This window comes from Epinephelus fuscoguttatus, linkage group LG5, assembly GCF_011397635.1.
Source record: "Epinephelus fuscoguttatus linkage group LG5, E.fuscoguttatus.final_Chr_v1".
In the NCBI taxonomy this organism is placed as follows: domain Eukaryota; kingdom Metazoa; phylum Chordata; class Actinopteri; order Perciformes; family Serranidae; genus Epinephelus; species Epinephelus fuscoguttatus.
The window spans coordinates 26,242,655-26,257,205 of record NC_064756.1 but is presented as its reverse complement, the minus strand read 5'-3'; the positions used below and the strand labels follow the sequence as shown (position 1 = coordinate 26,257,205).

General features: G+C 43.2%; 1 pseudogene; it reads left to right on the top strand.

Moving 5' to 3' along the window:
- The first annotated feature begins 2,829 nt into the window (after positions 1-2,829).
- On the top strand, positions 2,830-7,240 carry LOC125888989 (extracellular calcium-sensing receptor-like; annotated as a pseudogene).
- Positions 7,241-14,551: the final 7,311 nt, after the last annotated feature.

Sequence of the window (14,551 nt, the reverse complement as noted above, 5' to 3'; positions counted from 1 at the left end):
ATCAAGGCTGCTTGTACAGGAGATAATTGTCTTGCAGATGATTCATTGATTTCCACCTGTCAGAGTCAACATGAGACCAGAAAGGAAAAAGAGAGATGACTTTAGTGTTCTGGCCTTGGCAGCGTGCTGCGTCCCTCTAGGATGTAGTTGCTGGCTCAAACCCAGCCGGGTCCAGGGGCAGCTCGTGTCGTTGAGCCTCTGGAGTCAGTGAGCATTAAGTGGTTGTCACTTAAAGTGGCTTTTCTCTTGGCAGTGACATCAGCCAAAGTTGTGGGGGAAATGCATGCTCGAACAGTGGATGAGAGCTGACATCGGTTCCTGCCGGATGACGCTGGTGTCATGTTGCGTCCAAACCCCGCTTTCCTGTGAAAAGTAATCACAGACTTTCATTTGAATCAGTTAGTGGAGTTGCAACCCTACAGCCCCCCCAAGGAGGGTGGTGGGGGTCAAGAAGACTCAAATTTCTGTCCTGTTAGAGCCCTGAAGGTATATGTGGGGTACAATGCAGTGTTTAGAAAGACAGACCAACTCTTTGTGTGCTTTAAGGCCCAGTGCCAGGCCACCTGGTGTTGAAGACTAGGCTGTCTCAGTGGGTTGTGGAGACAATGCAGCATCTCATTCGAATGCTGGGGGTGGGCCTGTGAACCTGCATCAGCCCTGTCTCCTGGGGCCCCTTGTTCCCCCTTGCTTCTCTGAGTGAGCCTCAAGGCTGCTCGGTATCCGTTCCAATTAATGTCAGTCAATTGGTGCATGTGCATGCATGCGGGCCACGTAAAGTAGTGTGTCTTAAAGATTATTAATTTTCCACGTTGATTACCCCAGGTGGGGATAATTCCCATAGTTATGATATAACTACTGGGGAGATAATCTCCTAAATCAGAGAACATACACGTGGAGTGCTGAGTTCTTTCTGAAAATAATTCTAATTATAATATAATATAAAAATTAATACCATTATTGATTAATCTATAATATTTTTGTATCTGCCTTATTTAAGACCACATTAAAAAGTGTAGAACAATCTTAGGAAGACAATAACTTTGCAAGAGGAGTAAAGAGACATAGACACTGAGTACAGATTACTGTATTTTGTACATACAGCCCATAGAAAAGACTTGGACAAGAGCAAATTAATGACCATCGGGTAAGATCCAGAGGTGGGAGTAAGTCACACGTGCAAGTCATAAACAAGCCCCAAGTCACTGTGGTGAAAATCAAGCTTGAAAGTCAAGTTGAGCCCTTGCCATAAGTCGAACAAGTTGAGTCAAGTCATTGGTGGGGTCAAGCAAGTCACAGTCAAGTCATACTCACAAATTCATTAAGATAATATGAGATAACCTGCACCCAGTGGTCGAATACTGCTCGTTACCTGGTTGCACCCAGAAACACGGCGTAAAGCATATACATACTTAAGGCACTGGAGGCAATATGATGTGTGCAATACTTCTGTTATGTGTCGCTAGCCAACTCTATACTGCAACAATAAGACTGATATGTGTTTTAATGTATCTAATACTGTAATTGTATATTTTATGTGTACTGTATTGATTTTATACTACCTTTTAGGAACTATGCTGATAAACATCTGGCAGGGGGACTACCAATGTAAATCAGCTCCTGGCTGCAATTGGTTGCATCTGCATTTTCTTTTTTCTTTTCTTTAAAAGGAATGTTTATTGATGTACACTGTCCCTTCTTAAACAAATAAACGTCATTGTATTGTATTGTATTGAATGTCACTGAATACATTTACTCGGGCACTGCCAGTACACATCTGAGTCTGTTCTTCTCATGCCACCTTCTACTCCTACTCCACCACATTTATCTGACAGATTTAATTACTAGTTACTTTTAAAAGTAAGATTTTGCACTCAAAACATATGAAAATGTACAAATACAGCTGCAACTATAAGTGACTTGACAAAAAAAATCAGAATTAGAATTTTTACAAACCAATGGATTAATGGTAAATAATCAGCAGATTAACCCATAATAAAAATAAAATACCAGCACAGAGCTACTTTCTGCTGTGAGAGAGCAGGCAATATAATAACATACTATTAACATCCCCAAATGCAAACCGAGCAGGAACAGGAGGCCGAAAAAAGTCACTGGAGGAACTGTCATGACGCACGGATGCACACAGCAAACGTACACTCACTCACAGTAAACTTCGCTATACATAGTGCCACTCCTCCAAAGAGAGTTCTGGGCAGGGGGACAGATCAGTGGTAGCGTGGGCACGCATATGCATTATCATATTTTTTAAACAAAATGTATCTTGTAACCCAGAAAAACACAAATGTTGAATTAAAAGTCAAGTCCTTTCAAGGCATCTGTCTCAAGTCAATAAAAGTCTCAATTCATGAATGCCAAGTCAAAGTTAAGTCGACTCTTTAATCAGTGTTAGTCAAGCAAGTCTCAAGTCCTTAAAGTCGCGACTTCAGTTTGACTCAAGTCAAGTCGTGTGACATGAGTCCCCTACCTCTGGTAAGAGAATCCTCTCTCTGCTGTATTGTAAACTGACGTAAAGTAGGATGAGGGAATTATTTGTCTGAAAATCTATATAAACTAATGTCAGCAGACACAGTATGATCACATGCTTTCAGCTGAGGGATGGAGATCTCAGCTCTCTTTATTGGCCTGATGCTGTCTCGTGGTCTGTGTGAGCTGAATTCAGCTCTTGCTTTGAATGTTACTGGGTATCGTATAAAACAAAAGGTTGGGTTTAAAGAGGTTAGGACTGGGGCTGCGTTCAACACTGAGGCTTCATCTGTGAAGTGTAAGCTTCAGGGTATCACTCGTCTACCTGCCTTCTCAATTGATGGTGACTATGTTATTGGGGGTGTTTTCTCCATGCATGCCTACATGCATTCAGTGAAGCACAACTACACCACCATGCCTGAGCCACTAAGGTGCACAGGGAGGTGAGTAAGAGTGAGAAGTGGAGGACAAGAGTATGTTAGACTGTGGTGATGAAAATGTTTTGCATGATGACCTGAAAATTGTGCCACAAAGTTTTTGTACTGAAAATGTTAAAGCAAAGAATTTATATGCTTTCACAATTCAATATTTTCTGTATGAACTTCAGGTATTATATTCACAAAAATAGGAAAGATTAGGAGATTATATGAACAAAAAAAACTTTTTTGTGTTTATTCTCTGAATGTTTTGGTGTGTTTAACTGAAATATTAACAAGGTAATAATTGACATGAATGAATGAATGAATGAATGAATGAATGAATGAATGAATACATAAGACGATAGACTATTGGTAATCCATACTTCACAATTCATGTGGAGTTTTGACTGATATCTATCCTTGTGTTTTAATCTTTGTTGTTCAGGCAACTCTTTAATGTAGGTCTGTATTTGTTTTAAAGAGGCACATGCAGCAATAAGTTATTGCTCATAACTATGCATTGCAGTTCTCCTATATTATGTATTTCTGTCTTAATTGTCGAGTGTCCTTTTCAAGTTTGAACAATGACAAGAGTGTTTGCAGCATTTTCTCCCGTGAACTGCGCTTTGCACGTGCAATGGTATTTGCCATCGAGGAGATTAACAACAGCACGGAGCTGCTTCCTGGCATCAAGCTTGGGTATCAGATCTACGACTCGTGTGCCTCAGTGCCTGTGGCTGTGCATGTGGCATTCCAGCTTTCAAGCAGCCTGGACACAGTGTTTTACACCAGTGACAATTGCTCACAGTCTGGTATGGTGATGGGTGTCGTTGGTGAGTCTGGGTCCACACCATCCATCAGCATCTCCCGCATCACTGGGTCCTTTAACATTCCTCAAGTAAATATTCTGATTTCTGGAAAATTGTGTGTTAAATATACAGTACTGATTTTTTATGTCCTGTTACATAATTACACTGTTATTATTTAGGTGAGCCACTTTGCCACTTGTGCATGTCTGTCAGATAAGCAGCAGTACCCAACTTTCTTCAGGACAATCCCTAGTGACCAGTTTCAGGCTGATGCTCTGGCCAAGCTGGTAAAACACTTTGGCTGGACATGGATAGGTGCTGTCAGGTCAGATTCAGACTATGGCAATAATGGCATGGCGTCTTTCCTGGCTGCAGCACACAAAGAGGGAATCTGTGTGGAATACTCTGAATCTTTTTATCGGACCCACCCACGCAGCAGGATCCAGAGAGTGGCTGATGTTATCCGCAGGTTTCTACATCACTGATTTTGCTTTTGTTCCTGGTGGTGACACTGGCCTACTGCACACAACACCACATAAAGTGTTCTTTTCAGTATATGATAGAGGATCGTTTTATTAGTTTCAAATTGACCATTTATCATTTTCCAGGTTATTTCTGTCATACGTATTACTGATATTGTTACAAACATACAGTCAATGGGACCAAATATTAAATCAACTCTCATGTCTGTATTCATGTTGAAAAAAATCTGATAATGCATTATTTTGTCTCTTCAGTTCGACAGCAATGGTTGTTGTGGCATTTACAGCCTCTGGAGACCTGAAGATTCTGCTGGAGGAGCTGTCACTCAAGCCTTCTCCACCTCGCCAGTGGATAGGCAGTGAGTCCTGGGTAACCGACCCTGACATGCAGAGGTTCAGCTTCTGTGCTGGAGCCATTGGATTTGCCATTGAGCAATCTGTCATCCCAGGTCTGAGAGACTTCCTGCTGGATCTCTCTCCCTCTAAAGTGGCTGCCTCTCCAGTGCTTACTGAGTTCTGGGAGGATGCATTCAACTGCAGGCTGAGAAAAAGTGAGGAAATTGTGTACAGGCAGTTTCTATGCCACAATGCTCAGTAATGATACAAACTTGTACTTTACTTTACTAAGAATGATTCATTTTAAATGCATTAAAACAGGTGAACATTTATAAATGTTGCTTATTGTCTAATGGCTTATGGTTGTAAGCTCAAGATGGAATACATGAAGGTAAAAAAAACAACAAATAGGGCTGACAAAACTCAAGTTCCAATGATTAAAAAGAAAAAAGAAAAAAGAAAAAAGAAAAGAAAAATTAGAAATGGAGACGTGTTAAAAATAATTCATTGACATGTACTGTAAAATAAGCATGTTTTATGCAATAGCGACACATAAAATTAGATATAACCCAAAAACCAACCAAACAAAAAAACATGAGAAGGAATGATAATGTAATTTTCAAAGATTTTCAAAGAAAATCTGTCTGTGTTCTTTCAGGTGCAGCCACAGATAAAAGTGTATGTGATGGAACTGAAGACATACAGATGATCCAGAGCCCGTACACTGACACATCTCAGCTCCGAATCACTAACATGGTGTACAAGGCTGTTTATGCAATAGCTCATGCCATTCATAATGCAGTGTGTCAGGAAACTAATTCTACAACTCAGTGTGACAAATTCACCAAGACAGAGCCCAAAGAGGTCAGTCAAAACAAGACAAATAAGTTAACACCCAAATGTCATTGTTCAGCTATAATGTACCTTTTATCAAATAAAATATTAATTTGACTTAATAGTATTAATAGATTTCTTATTTCTTTACATCATCCTCACAGGTTCTCACACAGCTGAAGAAAGTTAATTTTTCCCAAAATGGTTATGATGTGTCATTTGATGCCAACGGGGATCCTGTGGCCAAATACGAGCTGGTTAACTGGCAAAAAACTGAGAGTGGCAGCATTGAGTTGGTGACAGTAGGACACTATGATGCATCACTGCCAGCGGGCCAGGAGTTCAGTATCAACAGGAAGCTCACCTGGGTGGAAGGTGGCACACAAGTAAGGAGCCCAAAACCAACAGTTTAATATATCTACATGTCAACTTTGGTGATCTATATGTTTCTGTTTCCTGTTCCTCCTGTCCATTCTGGCTGTGAAGAGATACCTACCAGAGTCACAGTGTTTTTATCATGGAATTCACTGTTTGTCTTTTTTAAGCAAGTGCTCACAGTGAAGCAATTTGTCCTAAAAAATGGTAACCTTGAGATCACCACAACCAACACGAAGAGGAAAATGGTTATAGTGACGAAAAACATTTTCAGTACACATATTGGCTTGTGAGAATTTTTTAAGAAAAACTTGAAAAAATGTAAATGTGTCCTAGAGCTTCGTAGCACACCTGATTATTTGTAAGTTTGTATCTATGTGTCAGGTGCCTGTGTCAGTGTGCACTGACAGCTGTCCTCCAGGAACTCGTAAAGTGCTACAGAAAGGAAAACCCATCTGCTGTTATGACTGTATACTGTGTCCCGAAGGAGAGATTAGCAATGTTACAGGTATTTTTTTTCTGATGCATATCCACTGTACAACATCAAATACATTGTATGACGCTGCTTAAAATCTCATTTTGATTTATTCATTTTCAGATTCCCCCGATTGTTTCCCTTGTCCCAAGGAGTTCTGGCCTAATGCAGTGAGAGACACTTGTCTCCCCAAGCCTGTAGAGTTTCTCTCCTTCAGCGAGGTCCTAGGAATCATCCTGGCTGCATTCTCAGTTGGTGGTGCCTGTCTTACCGTTATAACAACAACTGTATTCTATCATCACAGGACATCCCCGATTGTCAGGGCCAACAACTCTGAGCTGAGCTTCCTGCTGCTCTTTTCCCTGACTCTATGTTTCTTATGTCCATTAACCTTCATTGGACCACCCTCTGAGTGGTCCTGCATGCTGCGCCACACAGCATTTGGGATCACCTTTGTCCTCTGTATGTCTTGTGTTCTCGGAAAAACAATTGTAGTGTTAATGGCCTACAAAGCTACACTGCCAGGCAGTAATGTGATTAAATGGTTTGGTCCTCCACATCAAAGAATGACTGTGGTATTCTTCACATTCATTCAAGTTTTAATATGTACTATATGGTTGGTTCTTAGTCCCCTTTTCCAATGAAAACCTCACCACATACAAAGAAAGAATCATCCTGGAGTGTGCATTAGGCTCAGCTATAGGGTTCTGGGCTGTGCTTGGATACATAGGCCTACTGGCTGTCTTTTGCTTTGTGTTAGCTGTCCTAGCCCGGAAACTACCTGATAATTTTAATGAAGCCAAACTTATCACCTTCAGCATGTTGATATTCTGTGCAGTCTGGATCACCTTTATCCCAGCATATGTCAGCTCTCCTGGGAAGTTTACTGTGGCTGTGGAGATATTTGCTATTCTGGCCTCCAGTTTTGGACTAATACTGTGTATATTTGCTCCAAAGTGTTTCATCATATTGTTTAAGCCAGAGAAGAACACCAAGAAACATTTAATGAATAAAACTCAATCTTAATACATTTGAGGGTTAGAAACATTTAGGATGACACCAGTATAAAGCTTATTATGTGCACATTCAACACAGTCTTCACGTAGCTGATTCACATAGTAACACATGGTTTACATTAAATATTTCATATTTAAAGTACCATTTTGTGAATATCTTACGTTATTGTCTTCTCAACACATATTTTTTTCATCATCTGCATATAGAACAACATACAGTACACACAAACACAAACTTGTCAAAGTTGTAGCAATGTTTATTTTTGTGTTTATTTGACTTTGTAATGTTGTGAATAAATGTTTTTGGTATTATACTTGCTGTCTGTTGCATATTTACTGTATTTTATGAGACTGATTTCATTCACAAGCTATCATTTTTCCCTTCTTGGGAATGATGCCACACGAGGCGATTCATTGTAAATGAACTCACATATTTAACATAATCAAAAATGATTATTAATATTCACTACTAATAATTATTTCTGACAGCCATTTTGTTTTTTTGAACCACAAGTTCCTGGCAATTGGTGACCTGTTGCGAGGTCTGGTCCCAGCAGCCTCTCTGAGTTGAGAGAGAGGGTAACTGACCAAGCAAAGGAGATGAAGTATCTTGGGGTCTTTTTGTTCGAAAAACCATGGGAACCATGGCAGTCCAGACACAGCTTGCAAACACAAGTGCCATACTGTCCCTTTACCAGCGCCATCAGGTTGGCCAGCTGGAGAAGGATTGTTGTACAGATCTAATAGCCGAACTACAACCCATCTCCTCACTTCTTCCTAAGCTCATGAGGGAGCAGGGTGAAACGGCTGGCAGTGCTATGACAGGTTTTTTGGTGGCCAGGAGACATCTCTGGCTGCCATGGTCTATGCTGCAGGATGGGGCGTGTCTACTTAAACTGCCTTATTTGGGCCTGACACATCCATGATGATTCAGCAGGGCCAGGAAGCCCATCACTGTGCTAAGGAAGTGTTGGGTGCCTTGAAGCAAGGTCAGGGCTGGCAGCGGCCTCAGCCACAGGAGCCCAAGCAACCTAAGTCTGCTTGGGATCAGGAAGATCTGCATGGCTGGATGGATGCAGCACAGTGTGGCAAGTCTAAATGGGGCAGAGGATATGGCAGTGGCCACGGGCCATCCAAGCCCATGCCTCAGTTGTGACGCAACATCACCTCCAGCCGACTTCCATCCGGCCGCCGATTCAGGGCCCCAAGGGCGAGCTGGAACATATATTATAAAATATTTCATTCCATATGCCATACAAGCACCGAATGCAAAATAACAGCACCAGGAAAAGCAAATAATTTTAAGAGTTTTATCTGGTTTATACTGTCACCTGCTATACCATTCATCTGCTGGTATTTCTTGTCTATTTGCACAATTGTTTGTGATGTATGGTGGGAAGTGTCTTGTGACCTTCTTTGTCTCGTCTCGTCTCGTCGTCCTCCGCTTATCCGGGTCCGGGTCACGGGGTCAGCAGCCTCAGCAAAGAAGCCCAGACAGTCCTCTCCCGAGCCACCTCCGTCAGCTCTTCCGAGGGAACCCCGAGGCATTCCCAGGCCAGCCGGGCGATGTAATCCCTCCAGCGTTTCCTGGGGCGGCCCCGAGGTCTCCTCCCGGTTGGACATGCCCGAAATACCTCCCAAGGGAGGCGTCCGGGAGGCATCTTTACCAGATGCCCGAACCACCTGAACTGGCTCCTCTCGATGTGGAGGAGCAGCGGCTCTACTCCGAGTCCCTCCCAGATGTCCGAGCTCCTCACCCTATCTCTAAGGCTGAGCCCAGCCATCCTGCGGAGGAAACTCATTTCGGCCGCTTGTACTCGCGATCTCGTTCTTTTGGTGGTAACACTTTACAATAAGGTACACAAAATTCAAGTAGTTACTGAGGAACTAATGAGGAACTAATGAGGAACTAATGAGTAGTTACTGATGAACTAATGGAGAACGAATGAGTAACTAATGAGGAACTAATGAGTAGTTACTGAGGAACTACGGTACACAAAATTAGAGTAGTTACTGATGAACTAATGAGGAACTAATGAGTAGTTACTGAGGAACTAAGCTACACAAAATTAGAGTAGTTACTGAGGAACTAATGAGGAATGAATGAGTAACTAATGAGGAACGAATGAGTAACTAATGAGGAACTTATGAGGAACAAAAGAGTAGTTACTGAGGAACTAAGCTACACAAAATAAGAGTAGTTACTGAGGAACTAATGATGAACTAACTATTAGTTAATGGTCAGTTCTTCAGTAACCCCTGATCAAATTTCAGAGGAGTAGTTAATGAGGAACTAACTATGAGTTAATGGTCAGTTCTTCAGTAACCCCTGATCAAATTTCAGAGGAGTAGCTACTGAGGAACTAATGAGGAACTAACTATTGGTTAATGGTCAGTTCTTCATTAACTCATGATCAAATTTCACAGAGGGGTTAATCACGACTTAATAATTAGTGAACTAGTTACTAACCCGTCCATTAGTTAACCTTTTTATGTCGTAAAGTAAAGTGACACATAATAAGTAGTCTTTCATTACTTCATCATCATCTTTACAATTAGTTCCTTAACAAATAAAATCACAGACAGCAGGATTCTTGAGAAGAGTTTAATTAATTATTTTCAGACCACATACACATTAATATGACCATCCATGTTATTCTGTACAAGGTGCTGACGCACCAAACCGACATCAAAGAACTAGCGGCAACGAAAGCCAACTGTTGCATCGTCTACGTCGCCTCACGTCACCCTGTGTCAGTTGCATTTGAACACACCACAAAGACTACACCCAACGCTTGAAACTGTTACTCATTTATTTTGGCACTGCCCCATTGTCAAAAGACTCTGGAGTGATATTTGTAATTTTACTGCGAACAATATTAAAAAATAATTTAAGCTGTTTTGGAGGGATGTGCTGTTTGGACTTTTTGACTTTAACAGAAATATGGCAAAACCCACTGAAAGATTTATTATAAATCTCATCGTACTTTTGGCAAGATTTCACATTCACAAATGTAAGTTTACACATAGAAAACATTTTATATTTTTAATATTTTCTTGTAAACTCTTATTCCCCCTGGCATATGTGATATATGACATATATGTGTAATGTTGAAGATCTGCATTCTGTAAACTTCCTGTCTTAAATAAAGTTGTGGGGGAAAAAAAGAAGACTACATCCGACGGCCAAGTAGCACGTACGTTCTGCGCCTGCGTGAAAGGAAATAACGCAAAAAGGGAAACCAGAAGTCCGTTGAATGCATGAGATCAACAAAGTAGCGCGGAGTGACAGAGTGATACATCCTGTCAGCCGAGGGGTTTCCTATCTGTGCAGCCCAGCACCGCAGCACCTCCACGGACTATTACATCCAGACGGTCCCGGTGTTTCCTCCGCAGGCTCCACTTCACTCAGCTGCCCGATAAACCCGCTGCTTCTTCCCACTTTAACCTGAATAACAGGTTGGATCCAAAAGGAGAGCCAGGGCTAATGTTAGCTGGGAAGCTAGCGGAGGCTAACTGGCTGCTTCCCTCCGGTCATGCTGCGGCTAACGCTCTGCTAGCCGCTCCCAGCTAGCTCTGGTTTCTTATTCAGGTTAAAGTGGGAAGAAGCAGTGGATCTGTCGGGCAGCTGAGTGAAGTGGAGCCTGAGGGCAGTTAGCCCCGGTTTCACGACAGGCAGATTCACTCGCTACAGGGAAGAGGATATAACACCTGAACAGCAAATCAGAGTGATCTCTCTCACCAACAAGCTCCGCTGCCGACTCAGTGTGCTCAATCAGCCGAAAATTTGGAATGAATGATGAACTAACTATTAGTTCTTCAGTAAGTCCTGATCAAATTTCAGAGGAGTAGTTACTGAGGAACTAATGAGGAACTAACTGTTACTTAATCATTACCTACCTTTTTGTGTACCCTAAAGTAAAGTGAGACATCAAAATAATTAGGTAATGAAATCATTACCTAATCATTTTGATGTCTCACTTTACTTTAGAGTACACAAAAAGAGTAACTAATGATTAGGTAATGATTCAGTAATCATTACCTCATCATTTTGATGTCTCACTTTACTTTAGAGTACACAAAAAGAATAACTAATGATTAGGTAATGATTCAGTAATCATTACCTACTCATTTTGATGTCTCACTTTACTTTAGGGTACACAAAAAGAGTAACTAATGAGTAGGTAATGATTAAGTAATAGTTAGTTCCTCATTAGTTCCTCAGTAACTACTACTCTGAACTTTGATTAGGAGTTAATGAAGAACTTGCCATTAACTAATAGTTAGTTCCTCATTCATTCCAAATTTGTTTCAATTTAGTGCACCTCAAACACCTGTACTGTGAACAACGGTGTGATCAGTATACAGTACTTTACACGCAGCCCCCATGATAAATTCCTTAAGCTTAGCCTACCTAAAATGTGACACACTATCATATTTATTTCTAAGGCATCATCGTACAGAATAACATGGATGGTCATATTAATGTGTATGTGGTCTGAAAATAATGAATAAAACTCTTCTCAAGAATCCTGCCGTCTGTGATTTTTTTTGTTAAGGAACTAATTGTAAAGATGATGATGAAGTAATGAAAGACTACTCATTATGTGTCACTTTACTTTACGACATAAAAAGGTTAACTAATGGACAGGTTATTGAGTAATGATTCTGCACTGATGAAGTAACTAGTTTACTAATTATTAAGTCGTGATGAACTCCTCTATGAAATTTGATCATGAGTTAATTAAGAACTGACCATTAACTAATAGTTAGTTCCTCATTAGTTCCTCAGTAACTACTCCTCTGAAATTTGATCAGGGGTTACTGAAGAACTGACCATTATCTAATAATTAGTTCCTCATTAGTTCCTCAGTAACTACTCTAATTTTGTGTAGCTTAGTTCCTCAGTAACTACTCATTAGTTCCTCATTAGTTCCTTATTAACTACTCTAATTTTGTGTATCTTAGTTCCTCATTAACTACTCATTAGTTCCTCAGTAACTACTCATTAGTTCCTCGTTAGTTCCTCAATAACTACTCTAATTTTGTGTAGCTTAGTTCCTCAGTAACTACTCTAAATTTCTGCTCATTAGTTCCTCAGTAACTACTCATTAGTTCCTCATTAGTTCCTCAGTAACTACTCTAATTTTGTGTAGCTTAGTTCCTCAGTAACTACTCATTAGTTCCTCATAGTTCCTCATTCGTTCCTCATTAGTTCCTCAGTAACTACTCTAATTTTGTGTACCTTATTGTAAAGTGTTACCCTTTCGGTCACTACCGCTATCGCTTTCTGGCTAAGCTCCCTTTTCACCACAATGGACCGGTTAAGCGTCTGCATCACTGCTGATGCCGCCCCAATCCACCTGTCAATCTCCCGCTCCATCCTACCCTCACTCGTGAACAAGATCCCGAGATACTTAAACTCCTCCACCTGAGGCAGGACCTCCCCCCCGACCTGGAGTGGGCAATCCACCCTTTTCCGGCTGAGGACCATGGCCTCAGACTTGGAGGTGCTGATTCTCATCCCAGCCACTTCACACTCGGCTGCGAACCGTCCCAGCAAGAGCTGGAGGTCACTGTTCAATGGAGCTAGGAGGACCACGTCATTCGCAAATAGCAGGGACGAGATCCTCCCGTCACCAAACCTGACACCCTCCGCCCCTCGGCTGCGCCTAGAAATTCTGTCCATGAAAGTTATGAACAGAACCGGTGACAAAGAGCAGCCCTGGCGGAGTCCAACCCTCACCGGGAACAGGTCCAACTTACTGCCGGCCACGCAAACCAGACTCATGCTCCTTTGGTACAGGGACTGGATGGCCCTTAGCAGAGGGCAACCAACCCCATACTCCTGGAGCACCCACCACAGGATGCCCCTGGGGACACGGTCGTAAGCCTTCTCCAAATCCACAAAACACATGTGGACTGGTTGGGCGAACTCCCATGCCCCCTCCAGCACCCCAGCGAGGGTAAAGAGCTGGTCCATGGTTCCGCATCCGGGACGAAAACCACATTGCTCCTCCTCAATCCGAGGTTCAACTATCGACTGGACCCTCTTCTCCAGCACCCTGGCGTAGACCTTACCGGGTAGGCTGAGGAGTGTGATCCCCCTGTAGTTGGAACACACCCTCTGGTCCCCTTTCTTGAAGATGGGGACCACCACCCCGGTCTGCCACTCCAGAGGCACTGCCCCTGATGTCCACGCAATGTTGCAGAGGCGTGTCAGCCAGGACAGCCCTCAGCGACTTCTGCCCCGAAATTGGATGACCCACCCCCGAGACCCCCGGCTCTGTTTCCTCACTGGAATACATGTTGGTGGGATCGAGGAGCTCCTCAAAGTATTCCTTCCACCACCTGACAATGTCCCCAGTTGACATCAGCAGCTCCCCGCCCCCACTGTAAACAGTGTGAGCAAGTTGCCGCCCCCCCCGATCAATACTTTTTCTCCATGGCCTCACCGAACTCCTCCCACACCCACAAGTTTTTGCCTCCGTGACTGCCGCTGCTGCGCTCCGCTTGGCCTGCCGGTACCCGTCAGCTGCTTCTGGAGACCCACAGACCAACCATGCCCTGTAGGCCTCCTTCTTCAGCCTGACGCTGCGACTGGCCCCAGCGGCCTTGCAGCCACAGCTCGCAACAGCCGCCTCAACAGTGGCAGAGCGGAACAAGGCCCATTCGGACTCAATGTCCCCTTCCGCCTTCGGGACGCGGTCAAAGCTCTCCCGGAGGTGGGAGTTGAAGATCATCTTGACAGGTTCTTCTGCCAGGCGTTCCCAGCAGACCCTCACTGCTCGTTTGGGCCTGCCAGGTCTGCGCAGCATCTTCCCCTGCCACCTGATCCAACTCACCACCAGGTGGTGATCACTTGACAGCTCTGCTCCTCTCTTCACCCGAGTGTCCAGAACATATGGTCGCAGGTCAAATGACACGACTACAAATTCAATCATTGACCTGCGACCTAGGTTGTCCTGGTGCCACGTGCACTGATGGACATCGTTATGCTCGAACATGGTGTTAGTTATGGCCAAACTGCGACCCGCACAGAAGTCCAATAACTGCACACCACTCGGGTTGAGATCGGGCAGGCCATTCCTCCCAATCACGCCCCTCCAGGTCCTGCTATCATTGCCCACGTGAGCGTTGAAGTACCCCAGCAGAACAACAGAGTCCCCGGTTGGGGCACTGTCCAGCACCCGTCCCAGGGACTCCAAAAAGGGCGGGTACTCTGAACTGCTGTTCGGGACATAAGCGCAGACAACAGTCAGGACCCATTCCCTGACCCGAAGGCGCAGGGAAGCAACTCTTTCATCCACTGGGGTGAACC